The sequence below is a fragment of the Phoca vitulina genome, unplaced genomic scaffold (genome assembly GCF_004348235.1).
Source record: "Phoca vitulina isolate PV1807 unplaced genomic scaffold, GSC_HSeal_1.0 scaffold14, whole genome shotgun sequence".
Classification (NCBI taxonomy): Eukaryota; Metazoa; Chordata; class Mammalia; order Carnivora; family Phocidae; genus Phoca; species Phoca vitulina.
The window spans coordinates 31209309-31223494 of NW_022589717.1; the positions used below are offsets into that span (position 1 = coordinate 31209309).

General features: G+C 40.5%; 1 non-coding gene across 1 annotated transcript; it reads left to right on the top strand.

Annotated features, from left to right (window-relative positions):
- Positions 1 to 192, top strand: LOC116637633. Its single transcript, XR_004300511.1, has one exon. It is a non-coding gene; the product is annotated as a U2 spliceosomal RNA (small nuclear RNA).
- The last annotated feature ends 13994 nt before the right edge of the window (positions 193 to 14186 follow it).

Here is a 14186-nt window from a genome sequence, read left to right on the forward strand (position 1 = left end):
ATCGCTTCTCGGCCTTTTGGCTAAGATCAAGTGTAGTATCTGTTCTTATCAGTTTAATATTTTGGATTTAAACTGGGATAAAAATCAGGACAAAATTTAGATGGCAGATCTAGGACTTCCCAGGTATTCTGGTGAAGATTTTGGGTAAGGTGGTGCTGCCTTTCAATTTTTTAGTATTTAATGTCAAAATATTACCTTGCAAATAAACCTTACAGATTGTGAAGAAATTTGCTTGGCAAGAAATGACTTTGCATAATGTCCAAATCTTAAAGTATCTGCTAAGATGGTTGTTTGGTCTGAAATGTTGCCAAATCCATTTGTATCAAAGAAAGAACTCTGAGGTTCACAGAAAATTAAAACAAAGCGAAACAAAAATGTTGCTACAGCAGCTGGACAATCCGATGTATTACACAGCAAGAATAAAGGAGGCAAAACTGAAGCCTTCTGGAAAGTTATAGTGATAGTGGTCACGGAATTCTATGCATTCAGTAATAGTGATGCCCAGTGAAGCAGGGATATGCAGCATCTAGGCACTGTTCAATCACAATTAGCTGCCTTCTTCCCCAAATAAATAGTGTCTTGGAAAGTTGAAGTGAATAAAAATATATTAGTATTTGAGAATGTACTGTTCCTTCACCTCCTCCCACATGTTAATTAAAGATGGCTTGCAAAATCTTATGGCAACTTGATATTCACTCATCTAGAGCAGTGTTCTTCAATCTTTGGATTCCTGCACACCATTAGTAAAATATTTTAACACACTGACACTCTATTATAAATATATAAGCATAAATGTAAATATTATTAAGGTTTATGATAAATAAAATGTGCTGCCCTCAATCTAATATACTATGATATAGTGGTAAAACTTATTTTATTTTTTAAATGAGCACGAATATAAATAAAAATTCTAGTATTTTCTTCACTTAGCCCCAGTGAATCATCTTTATATTTTACTTTGGAAACTGCTACAATAAGCTAGTGGGTCTTCATTTTCACTTCACATATCACTATAAAAACTGGATAAAAGATGAAAGTACAAAGCATCACCCATCCTAAAATGTGCATATGACCTTATACCCTAAGACTTATCTGTATTTCCAGAGTTTCGGAGCCTCCCTGGATTCTAGTGCTAGAACACCCCAGGGCGGTAGCATAACCCTCAAACTTAAGAACTTATTATCAAGAGAGGAAAAAATGTAAATACTATTTGAAATGCAAAGTGTATAACTGGGAAAAATCAGTAACTTTTGCTTTAGGTGTAACCATTTTTGATTTTTGAGGAATAAAGGGAATTAGTTTATTTGGTCCTACTCTGTGGAATGATTCATGGGGCTTCGCATCCGGCAACTAAAGTTTTCTTTTCGGCAAATTTTTAACATATCAACCTATTTTTCTCCAGTTTTTGGTCAATGTGCATTGCTACAGGTATCTCATTTTTTTTCTAATTTAAACATTTCTTTTCATTTTTCTTCTATGTAAAATAGAATCAGCTGTTGGACCTTGCATTGAAAATTTCCTTGATACTAACAACACTCCTTTCATTATTACTGTCACAGTTGCTTTAAATAACACATTTATTTTGAGTTCTGCTTCTGGCAGAGTTGCAAAATCTATCAAAAAGTTATCCTGTGTCTAAGCTTGTTAGATATTGCTGCCACAGAAATATTGTAATAAAAGTGTTAATAAAAATCTTTTTAAAATTTAAAATGAGTGCTGTTTAAAAAGAAAAAAAATGAACTGTCGAGTCAAGTAAAAGCAATGTTGTTCCAAGTCATGCAAACACATTTGTTCTGCTGTAGGTCTCGCTGCTACCGATATAAGAAACCTCCAACACAACAGTGTGGAAAAACAGGACCAACAACTGTTATCCCTCTTCAAAAATTACTGTCAAATACGGCACTAACATAACCAAAATACATTTCTTTAGATATGTAAAGCTCCTATTTTCAATAAAACTCATATCCAAGGTTTTCAAATCACCCATGAAGTCAAAATTTTTTTTAAAATAACCTAAACAAGAATAAAACTGCATTCTGCCTATCCAAGTGTAATGGTTAGTAGTACAAGCTCTGGGGACAATTTGTCTCAGCTACATTCTACTAAAAAAGCAATTTTCCATCACTGCCTTTGTATTTTGTAGAGAAACAGGAGTACGGACTGCCTTTGGTCTACACTATCTTTTCAGGATGTTTGTATAGGAAACCACTTTAGAAAATCAAGATGACGTTTCCCTTGAGCAAAAAGGCAGGCATATTTAGTGACCATTATAAAAATCTGTGTTCCTAAACTCAGGGCTTCTTTCCTATGAGACCCATTTTATGTGCAGGGGTCACTTGGTTCTCTTCACGTTGTTGTGCAGCAATTGGGGCCCAGTGGTGCCTGGGTGGCTCAGTCAGTTAAGTGTCTGCCTTTGGCATGGGTCATGATCTCAGGGTCCTGGGATGGAGCCCTGCATTGGGCTCCCTGTTCAGTGGGGAGTCTGCTTCTCCCTCTCCCTCTGTGCTCTCTCTCTCAAGCTCTCGCTCTCTCTCTCAAATAAATAAAATCTTAAAAAAAAAAAAAAAGAAAGAAATTGGGGCCCAGGGAACCAGTGCAAGATCAAGCTGATACTCTCTGTCTGCTATCATAGTTGTGAGAAATGAAGTCTTTAATCTCTGACCCAGGAATTTTGTGTCTTCTACCAGCATCCATGAAATTGTGGCAGTTTAACTTGTTAATTTGCAACTGAAGTAAAATCTCACTCCTCATAGTTATTGACAGTTTTGGCAATGAGAATGGGATGCTGACAGAGACATGGCTTCCTGGAAGAAGGATTATGAAGGTCTTGTGGGCTGATTAACAGGATTTGAGGGAAGAGTCTGTGGGAATCGGTGACAAGCATGGTGACCAAATCATATGTTCAGCAGGGTGATAAATGGTCCTCCATTTTGTTGTTTTGCTAGTGAGGAAGAATTAGGGAGGGATTTTTCATGTCAAGTATCAGAAAGGAGGTTCAAAGCCAGTTGCCTGAACAGTGGCTTAGTTGTTGCTTGTACTCCTCCAAGTGAGAAGACTTTCCCAATCAGGCTGCCAGCCTCAAGTCTACCTCATTATCCAAACTGATGCAAAGATCAGTCCTGGGTTAAAGGAAATTTACAACCCTCTTTAGACAATAGTTACAGAGGTGTACATTTACATTCAAAGCAAAGGAAAGAAATCTGCATGCCCTATGAGCATGAATCAGGTGAATCATTAAAATTTCAGTTAGTTCACTTGGGAGATGAGTGTGCTAGATGCACAATGCTTGTTAAGGTAGAATGGCAGCTGCTGGGAAGTCTTAAGACTTAGCCCTTCCTACAGGCTTTCATGCTAACCTGAGATCTTCTCAGAGATGACGGTTAAAGTTCTTGAAGTTCTTTTCAATAGTCTTGGCTGCCATAGGGGAGCTTGGTTCTTTTGGGGGGATTTCCCTGAAACAGACAAACTCTCATGGGAAACCATAGTAAAACAGTGTTACAGGTTGAATGTGTTACCCTAAATTCATCTGTTGAAGTCCTAGTCCCAGTACATCAGAATGTGACCTTATTTGGGAAAAAGGTCAGAGCAGATATAATTAGTTAAAATGAGGTCCTACTGGAGCAGATAGACCCCTAATCAATATGACTGATATCCTTATAAAAAGGGGAAATTTGGATACAGACAGGGAAAATGCCATATGAAGATGAAGGCAGAAATAGAGGTGATACTTTTATAGGTCAAGGGATACAAGTTATTGACAAGAAAAACTAGAAACTAAGTGAGAGTCATGGGACGGATTCTTCCTCACAGTCTCATAAGGAACTAACCCTGCTGACACCTTGATCTTGGACTTCTAGTCTTCTGTACTGGGAGACAATAAATTTCTGCTGTTTAAGCCACCTAGATACTTGTTTCAACAATCCTAGCAACTAATATAGGCATTAACCTATATTGGGACCTTTACCCTGAATTAGATTTACATTGTTGACCAAAGTGGCTCACTGGAAAATGAGAGGCTGACATAGAGGAATTATTGAAGTCAGACGTGCAGCCCCAGAAAACTCCTCTAGACTTTACACTTAAATTAGGCAAGAATTTAAGGATATTTTCTTAGTAATGGTGAAACAATTGGCCCCAGATTAAAGTGATCTCCTTAAAAAGAAGTTGCTGCTGTCCACGTCAATCGCTTGTCAGCTAAGGTGAGCAAACCCCATGCCCCCAGTTGGAATACAGTGTTGCTATGTCTGCTGAGTCAGGGTATCCCCACCTGCTAGTGTTGTGCAGGTCAGACTTCGGAAGCCCATTTTGTTAAACCATGAGATGCCGCTATGTGCAACAAACTAAAAGCAAATGCTCCTTGCTTAGTGGATTAGAGCCATTCTTGCTCTCTTTACCCCTTTACCCATCCTTTCTTCTCTACTCTGACCTCAGCAGCTTTAAGGAGAAAGACAATTACGAGTGACACCAAGGTCTCCCTGCACCCATGGAGAATCAAAGGTCATAAGCACCTATCTAAATGTTGGAGGGGTGGGGACCTTTGGGGAGGGGTAAGGAAGGAAATCAGAATGTTATACCTATGTTGTACACAAGTCACCATCCTACGTGGCCTTGTTGGAATGGGGCAGTGAATTCAATTAATAGAATTTAGGCAGGAATCATAGTGGAGAAGGGAAGCAAATGTGCCTTGTGTTTAGGGCCTTTTAGGTTAATTCAGTGCATTGTTGTCACATCAATATCTGAATGTATATTAGGAACTGATGTGTTATATGCTCATATTCCCCTGTTCCCTAAATGCCAGAAGGAATTCTCCTGATCAGTAAGAGCAGCATGTAGGTAAATGCTAGTAACTTTGGTGCCCTGCAACTTTAGCCACATCTCTGAGCTACAAGTCTCTCCTCTGATAGTTTTAGTGATTACAGCCTCTGGTAAGAGAAGTCAGCCTTCCCCAGAAGTCCTCTTTGAGGTTTAGACTTATTGCCTCCCTGAAAGAGCTACTAAACAACTCTTACTATCAAACCTTTATTAGTCTGCCACTAGGCTCTTGTCAGACTGAATGCCTTACCCATGACGGTCTTGAGACCGTCCAGCCTGATATTCCCACTTCAGACTAGGTTGACTCAGACTCAGTGATTAACAAGGTGGGAATGGCTCACAAGCCTCACTTGGTAAATAGAAACAGGATGTTCAAGCTTGCAGCCAGCCTAACCCCAGTGGCATCTCAGCTTTCCATGGGAAAGTGGCAGCTATCACTGTAGAGAAACTTCATCCCCTACTCTGCTGCTTACAGCACAGCTCCCGGCTCTGCGGAGCCTTGGTCCACAGAGGTTTCCTCCATGTCCGAGCCGGGCTCACTGACAGTTCAGCCAAACTAAAACCCAGTGGTGCCCTAGTATAGTTTTACTTATTCCTGGGTTGTTGCTAATGTCCTAGCTCTTTGAACAATTACATATTAGCAAACTAAAGATACCCCTCTCTGGGGCCATGAACAGTCAGAACAAATCACAATTGCTGAATGATTCATGTAAACGCCTGCGATAAGGACCTGTTCTCTAAAGATATGGAATGGAATGCAGAGACTGGATGAAACTGCACCATTCACATTTCCACCATCACTACCCTGGATCCATCATTGTGGTGAACATAGCAACACACTCACCATCACAGGCCAGGCACCACAATCTGGTTCAGACCTTTGACCCCTTCGTGAAACTATCAGTGGTACATCACCAATGTTGACACTTTTTTTGGATCACAGTGTTGCATTCCAGCTGGATCAGCTCATTGCTGTTACATTATTGTAGCCCTTGGAAATAAACTCTGTATTGTTTTAGCTTTCTTGCAACATTTACAGTCTAACAATGGTGTACGTTTAGTTGCAAAAGCTACTCAACAATGTGCTGATACTCAAATTATTCAACTCCATGCTTCCTAGCATCCTCAAGTACTTGTATCATTGACCACTAGAATGAACTTCTCAAAAATTGACTAAAATTTTTTTGACTCTACTCCCATCACCTCTTCTTGGTTTACACACCTTAATAAAGAAGTTTGATTACTGAATGCAGTTGTCTCAAGAAAGGAATCATCTCTTCTAGGCTGCTTCTTGAGTAATGAACAGAATGAAAGGGATAAGGAGCTGCCAAATAGACCTAATTTAAAACTTCAGGACTTTGCTCTGACTTTTCCTGGGCATGATCTTCTTTCTGTTCATAACAGAAATCCCAGGCCAGCATGGCTTTCCAGCCTCTGGTTTGGCAGCCCAGATACCATGGGACCTAGAAAATGCAGACTTAATTTGCCGCTTGGATTCCCTTGTTGGGTTAACACGGTCCTAAATCATAAAATGATCTCTTGATTGAGTATAATTTTTACCAAGTCCCCACATAGGCCAAAGGGAGGAATTCAATCAATTTTTCTGCATTTTATTTAAAAATGCTCTTGTCAGGGCACCTGGGTGGCTCAGTCGGTTAAGCATCTGCCTTTGGCTCAGGTCATGATCCCAGAGTCCTGGGATCGAGCCCCACATCCGGCTCCCTGCTCAGTGGGGAGTATACATCTCCCTCTCCCTCTGCTCCTCCCTCTGCTCGCTCACTCTCCCTCTCAAATAAATAAATAAAATCTTTTAAAAAAATTTTTTTTTAAATTAAATAAAAATGCCCTTGTCTTTCACCATCTAGCCTTTGTAGGTGAATGGTCTGGGTGAAAATAGGGGAAAATTTACAAAAAAAGTGAAGTTACAGCTACTAAAACAGATTCATGGTGATGAAGGAGAAGCAACAACCCTGGCCCCTGGAGAGCAAACATATTGACCGCCAGGAAATGTGGCAGAGGGGAGAGTATTAATATCTTTATCATCCCTGGATCCTTCCTCATAAAAGAAGATGCTTTAGTTTGGTTCCAAACTGTATTAAATGCCTTAAATTTTGCTGACCACTGGCCTGCCATTTCCGATGAGACAACTCTGAACGTGAATTAATTACCACTCCCTCAGCATTACTGAATCTATCAGACACGGGATGGCTCCAGCACATGCGTATCCTACACAAACTATTTTTCCCACCCCCTTCCTATAGCTGTTGCTCAGTCATTCCGTGGACCTAATAAGTACCATTGGCTGGTGGCATGGATCTTTAGGACAGGTTGGGCCAACTGTACTCAGTGCTTCCACAAACAAACAATAGACTCATGTATTCAAATTGAACTGGGAACCCCACTGTCTACTAGCTTTCTGGGAAGCAACAGAGGAGGCATTATCAACCTGTTGCCCCTGACTAAAGTAGGTTCTACTTGAGAGATCCCAAGAATGGTAAACAGAACGATTTTCTTTCTGGGGCACCACATGCCACCTGGGACTATACTCCTTGTGTGGAAGCACAGCATTAATTTTTCTTCATTCTGAAAACTCAGTGACTTGTACTGTAAGGGTATGGAGTAATAAGGAAGGAATATGACACCTTCAAATGTCTAATGCAATGCCAAGCGTAGACGCCTGCAGAGGAGTACAGAGATCTCTCCAGAGTGGGATCATCCTTGATTACCCAGGGAAGCTTCCTGGAGGGATAACTGACTAATTATTTATGCATACACTGCAAGCAGATGTCCTGGTGATGGGAGTCATATGGTTAGACTAAGGTGCAATAAAATTTCCCCCAACTTTAGCTGAAGTCAAAGTCACCATGTAAGCCCTCGAAGGCTTCACACCCAGCCTCAGTTTGCTGGTCTGGGTGATTATGAATGATGATAAAATTGCCCTAGACTTTCCCCTTGCAGGTCAAGGTGGAGTCTATGCAATCTCTAACCTGACCAAGGGCAGAAGTCACTACAGAAACTTGAGGAGAAAGCCACCTGGCCTTCGAAATTAAACCTGGTGGTTTATGGGGCTTGTTCAGCTGTTTGGGTCTGGGATTCTGGGGCAAGGTTGAGGTCAGTATTCAGCATGGCTTCATTCTGCTGCCCAGAGTGCTGTTGATACTAGCTATAACTAAATGCTGTATGAGCCAAATTGAACAGATTTGGACTCAGTTCTTTCAATCAGATTAATCAGGGTGCTATACTTGTAAAATTCACCAGAAGCCAAGATGGCGTAAAATTAGTGATGAATATTGTTGGGAAATAATTTTCCATGGACACCTCATATTTATGCATGTCTTACGACTAGAGTCTCTGACTGCCTTTTTCCCATGCTATCTTTTTCAAGGATGTTTGTATAGCAAACTACCCTGGAAGATACAGGTAGTATCTCCCTCTGGAGCAAAGGAAGGCATACCTACAGTCCAGGATAAAAGACTCAGGTTCCCTAAGGTCAAGGTTTCTAGGATATAATATAACCCACTGCATGCACAGGTGCCTCCTGGCCCACTTTGCATTATCCTGTGGGAATTGGGACTCAGGAAACTGGCTATTGCTATTGTTGTGAGTAATACAGTCCTTAAGTCACTGTCCCAAGAGTCTGACATTTTCTGCCAGCACCCTTGGAACTGCCTCAGGCTAACTTTTTAGCTTGCAAGTAGGAAAATGTTAGGACAGAATGCCAAAATTTAAAAATTAGATGATTCTGCATAGAAATTCAGATCATAGATCTCACTAAGGAATTTCAGTGTACTTAGCATTACTGGCCCACAATCTATCCTGTCAATGAAAGGCTGGAAAAATATTCATTTGGGCTGGGAAAATATTCACTGGCTCACTGCATTCCCCAACACTCCCTTTTGTCTTAAATGTACCCAATCTGTTTCATCACTCTTCTATTACCTACCCAACCCAGTGGGCTTTAGAGATTGTGGCTCTTACGTATTTCTCTAGGATAGCAAACCTGCTTTATGAAAATTATGATAAAATGGAATGTTCACTGTATCAAAAGAGTCTTTCCTTTATAACTCATAGCTCATATTAGGATTTCATTAAATATCTACCCTTGATACATTTAAAGTGATCTGATTTATGATCTTCAGAACTGTTATGTAGTTGTCAAGAATACAGTTTCTATAAAGTGAGATTTACGTTAGTACTGTTGCTCTCATACTTCTGATATGAGATAGCTGTGTGTCATTATTTAAATTGTAGATGGCACAGGGTGGTAGGTTTGCATCCTGGAGCTGGCCCAGTAGTACAGACATTAATAGTTTTGGGTTCAGTCCCCAGAGAGTGGTTGTGTCAATAACTCGAACATTATGACTCATGGCAAACTTTCTGCCTGATGATTTTGAGACCAGATAAAGTCCCAGATTACACCTTTGCTTCCTGTTTACGGAAACAGTAATCCTCTTAACTGGAAAACTGGATTCTTAACACAAGGGCAAGCCAGAGTCCCACACCCATTTGGATGGACAGAGTATAGGGCAAATAATGTCCTCAGCTTCCTGTCCTGCGAAGGTGGTACATGGTACAGGAGGCAGAAGTATTACTAACGCGAACAATGCAATCTGCAAACCCTCAGCTCATACTGTGTTATTTAAGGTAGGCTAACCCTCAAATAAACAAAACCCAAAGTGTTAGTAGCCCGCGTGAGCTGTTTATCTTTTACAAAATGGGGGGTGGGAGGCGGGGTGACTTTTCATTAGTCATTCAGGGCCTGGACAGACAAAACTCTCATCTTCAGCAACACCCTAAGCATAGATACCCATTGGGCAGAAGGGGAAAGAAAATGGGAATGTTTGTACGGCAGGTTGTTATGTTCGGGCTTGGAGGTGACATGTGTCCTTTCTGTTCACACTTTGTTAGCTTCAACTAAGTGACATGGCTAGCCTCACTGCAAGGAAGGGGAAGAAATTGATCACATGAGTGACCAGCGCAGTTCCTGGCATAACGATTCATTGAGGACATACTTAGTACTGGGCAGTGTTCTGCGCTTTGTGCCACCAGTTATTTGGCAGTCCCACATGGTCAGGAGATTGAATGTTTTTGGCCTCATCAGGCCCATCTTCAGGTCTGGAAGCAATGTGGCACTGAGAGTAGGTGACAATGAAGGTAGAATCTTTTTTTTCTTTAATTTTATTTTATTATGTTATGTTAATCACCATACATTACATCATTAGTTTTTGATGTAGTGTTCCATGATTCATTGTTTGCGTATAACACCCAGTGCTCCATTCAATACATGCCCTCTTTAATACCCATCACCAGGCTAACCCATGCCCCCACCCTCCTCCCCTCTAAAACCCTCAGTTTGTTTCCTAGAGTCCATAGTCTCTCATGGTTGGTCTCCCCCTCCGATTTCCCCCCTCTCATTTTTCCCTTCCTGCTATCTTTTTTTTTTTAAAACATATAATGTATTATTTGTTTCAGAGGTACAGGTCTATGATTCAACAGTCTTACACAATTCACAGCGCTCACCATAGCAGCCATCAAAAAAAATGAAATCTTGCCATTTGCAATGAAGGTAGAATCTTAATGTGGCAACGCATGTAAGCCTCCAGGGGAAGAGCACGATGTACCCTCTCCCCTCTCTCAGAACAGGACAATGTTGATTATGCTCTCTGGATTTTGTCCATCATCTGCTGAACCTACTGGACCAAGGCCCAGAACCGTTTATCTCCAGGGAAAGATGAAATGCATCTGAGTGAAGAGCAAAAAACACCCTCCCTATTATAAACTGGGGGGTTCCCAGGTGAGGGAGGTAAGGAACCTTAAAAAAGAAATAGTAATAATAATAAGTCTTATTATAACCTAGCAAAGGCAAGGAAATGTCTCTGATCCATAGATTTCTTATGTGGATAGTGGGCATCACCACTCTTTGGCTACAGTATGGGTTATGAAGGAATGCTGGAGGGGTTCATTCTCCTTTAATCAGATGCTCTGGCCAATCATATCTTGCATGCTGGCTGCTTCCCACCCAACCAATTGCACACTGAGCGCAATTTTTTTCCAGGACAAGTTTTGCACTAAGAGCAGAAATCTTGCAGAACATCTGTTAATAGGAGCTCATCGCCGCCGGAGCTGGAAAGAGTCTGTACAGAATTTTCTTGCAGCTGAAGCAACCTGCATGAGAATCTCTTGTAGTTATTTACAGGGTGTTCCCTGAGCATTAGGTGTCATTCCTTTTTAAACCCTGATACCAAGTGAGAGGAGCCCAAGAGTACCATGCATTAGACTTCACCTGGGAACCAGACAGTGGACCTCTAAATGTGGACCACTTGCTTTAGAATCATTGGAGGAATGGGATGCTTGTTAAAATTGCAGAATCCCAGGGAAACAATCACAGACCTAACAATTAGAATAGCAGGGCTGGGGCCCAGGGATCTGCATTTTGCACAAAATTCTCAAGAAATTTTTATCAGCATTTTCAATCCCAGTGATCTATTATAGTTCTTCCCAAAGGGTTGGGGTAACTGTTAAGGTTTACCCCTGGGTGGCAAGATGTGCTAACAACTAATATTTTTCTAACCACATGGATTGCTTGGTAAGCATTTCAACCCACAGGTCCCCTACTTCCTGTGTACCATAGTGATTTACCGAGGCAAGGAGCATGCAGCTTCCTTGGATTCCTTCTATCTTGCTTATTCCTAGCTCTCCAAGGTTCAGTAGGTTAGGGAGATGATATGCACGGTCTAGTACACTGAGTCTAGAGTAAAAGAGACCCCAAAATGCCAGACCATACACCATACACAGGGTTACATCTGTGACAAAGACTAAATGACAGTTACTAAGAATCTGTGCCAAGGAAACCATGAACCAGAAGATAAAATGGTAGAATTCAGACCTATAAAAGCCAATCAATTGGTTTATAGGGGTTTCACTGCATTTATTCTCAAATGTATAATCAGTATGTTTAGTGTAATCCCTGATAAATAACCTTTTGATTTTTATTCACACACTCATCACTGAAATGTGACTCATCTCCAGAATTTTTCCTTACCCCAAGATGATTAGTTTCATATGTTGCTCCCCTTTTCTTTTCCCAGCCTTCTAGTTTCACTGCTGGCTTTTTCTCAAGCCTCATTCTCAATTCTCAGGGTGAACTACCTCTCTCTATGTATTCCTGATGTTGAAATGCAATTTAAAAAATAGAAAAATTAATTAGTGTTGGGAAACAGACCAAATATTTTGGTAATGGTGGAAGGAAGGTTTCTAGCTCTGAGAAGACTGGCAGGAAAAACCTGCAGACCCTGTAAGGCACCTACCAGCACAAAAAGCAAAGATAATTTTTTAGTTCCCCAAGTCAAAAACTGTAAAATGATGCCATCTATCTTCTTGTAAAAAGGAAAACTCCCCAAATCTACATACTTATGTAATATTTACAACTGACTCAAATCAATAGCTTTTGGATCACTTCTCATGCAGGAAATAAATAGAATTACATGTAATTGATGTTTTTCCCACTATTTTTCCTGTCTTCTTTGTGATTCTGTGAATTAGTCAGTATTCATATGTTTCCTTTTGTGTTTAAGTCAGCCACAGCTAGTTTCTGTTGCTTGCAATGCAGAACTTTGACTGATGGAGAGACCAACAATTTCTGTGTCAATTAATTCTGGGGAAAGATCATTCTTTCAAAGAAGGCTGTGGCTAACCATGGGAGGGGGGCCCGTGATCCTAGATTAATTATAAGCTATATCAGTGTGATCCTTTTCTCAGTGAAACACAACAGAGCCAACAGGAGAAGAGATCGATACATATAGTAATAGGATATGCAAGGAATAGAGTGGGAGATTTGCTACTATTACTGACATCTCTGAAAGATTAGCATAGAAATATAACTTATAAAAAAGAGAGAGAGAGAGGGAAACAAATTCATAAGAGACTTAACAATAGAGGACAAACTGAGGGTTGATGGAGGGAGGTGAGTGGGGGATGGGCTAGATGGGTGATGGGTATTAAGGAGGGTACTTGTTATGATGAGCACTGGGTGTTGTATGTAAGTGATGAATCACTGAATTCTACTGCTGAAACCAATATTGCACTGTATGTTAACTAGCTAGAATTTAAATAAAAATTTAAAAAGAAAAAAAAGAAATATAATTTATAGGTCTGTCTTAGCTTGGGCTATTATAACAAAATACCATAGACTGGTGGCTTAAATATCAGACATTTAGTTCTCACAGCTCTAAAGGCTAGAAAGTCTAAGATTAAGGTGGTGACAGATTCAGTTCCTGAAGAGGGCCCTCTTCTTGGCTTATAGATGTCTGTTTTCTTGCTGTATCCTCACATGGCTGGCCTCTTCCTCTTCTTATAAGGACACTAATCCCCTCTTAGGGACCCACCCTTATGACTTCACCTAAACCTAATCACCTACCAAGGGCCCTAATACTGTCACATTGGGAATTGGAAAAGGCTTCAACATATGGATTTTAGGGGACATAAATATTCAGTCCTTAACAATGTCTTCAAGAGACCTCAGAATTTGAAAAGAAAGGATACTGAGAAAACTGTATTAGTATCTTATTGCTGCTATAACAAATTACCAAAAATTTAGTGGCTTAAAACAAAAGGTTATTACCTTACAGTTCTGAAGGTCAGAAGTCCTAAAATCAAGGTGTCAGCAGGGCTGCATTCCTCCTAGCGGTTCTAGAGAAGAATCCATTCTCTTGCCTATTTCAGTATTTAGAGGCCACCTGCATTCCTTGGATCATGGCTCCTTCCTTGAATCACTCCCACCTCTGCCTCTATCACCACATCTTCTCTGACTTTGATACTCTTGTCTCTCTCTTATAAGAACCTCTATGATTATATCAGGCCTATTCAGAAAATCCAAGATACTGTCCACATACCAATATCCTTAACTTGATCATGTGTACAAAGTCCCTTTTGCCATATTCACAGGCTCTGGGGATTAGGACATAAACATCTCAAGGAGAGGAAGAGGATGGGGAGGGGAGGGTATGATTCTGTCCACCACAACATATCAAATGTTACATATGTGAGAACAGCCACATCACAGCTCAGGACTCCCTATTTAGTTCATAGTTCTCACTACACTACTGTACCACTTTTTTTTCATATGGGACAACTCTTGGCTTCACTAAAATCACCTTTACCCAAGTTACACTGGAGAAACCACAGATTTCCAAAGAAGGCCAAGAAAGTAGGTCTGAGTAGTCTTGGAAATTATGGCCATTTATTTATGGTCTTTTTTTAATGGGTCTCTTGGCAGAGGTGAAAATGAAAGGAAAGAAGAAAGAAGAAAGAAGAAAGAAAGAAAGAAAGAAGAAAGAAAGAAAGAAAGAAAGAAAGAAAGAAAGAAAGAAAGAAAG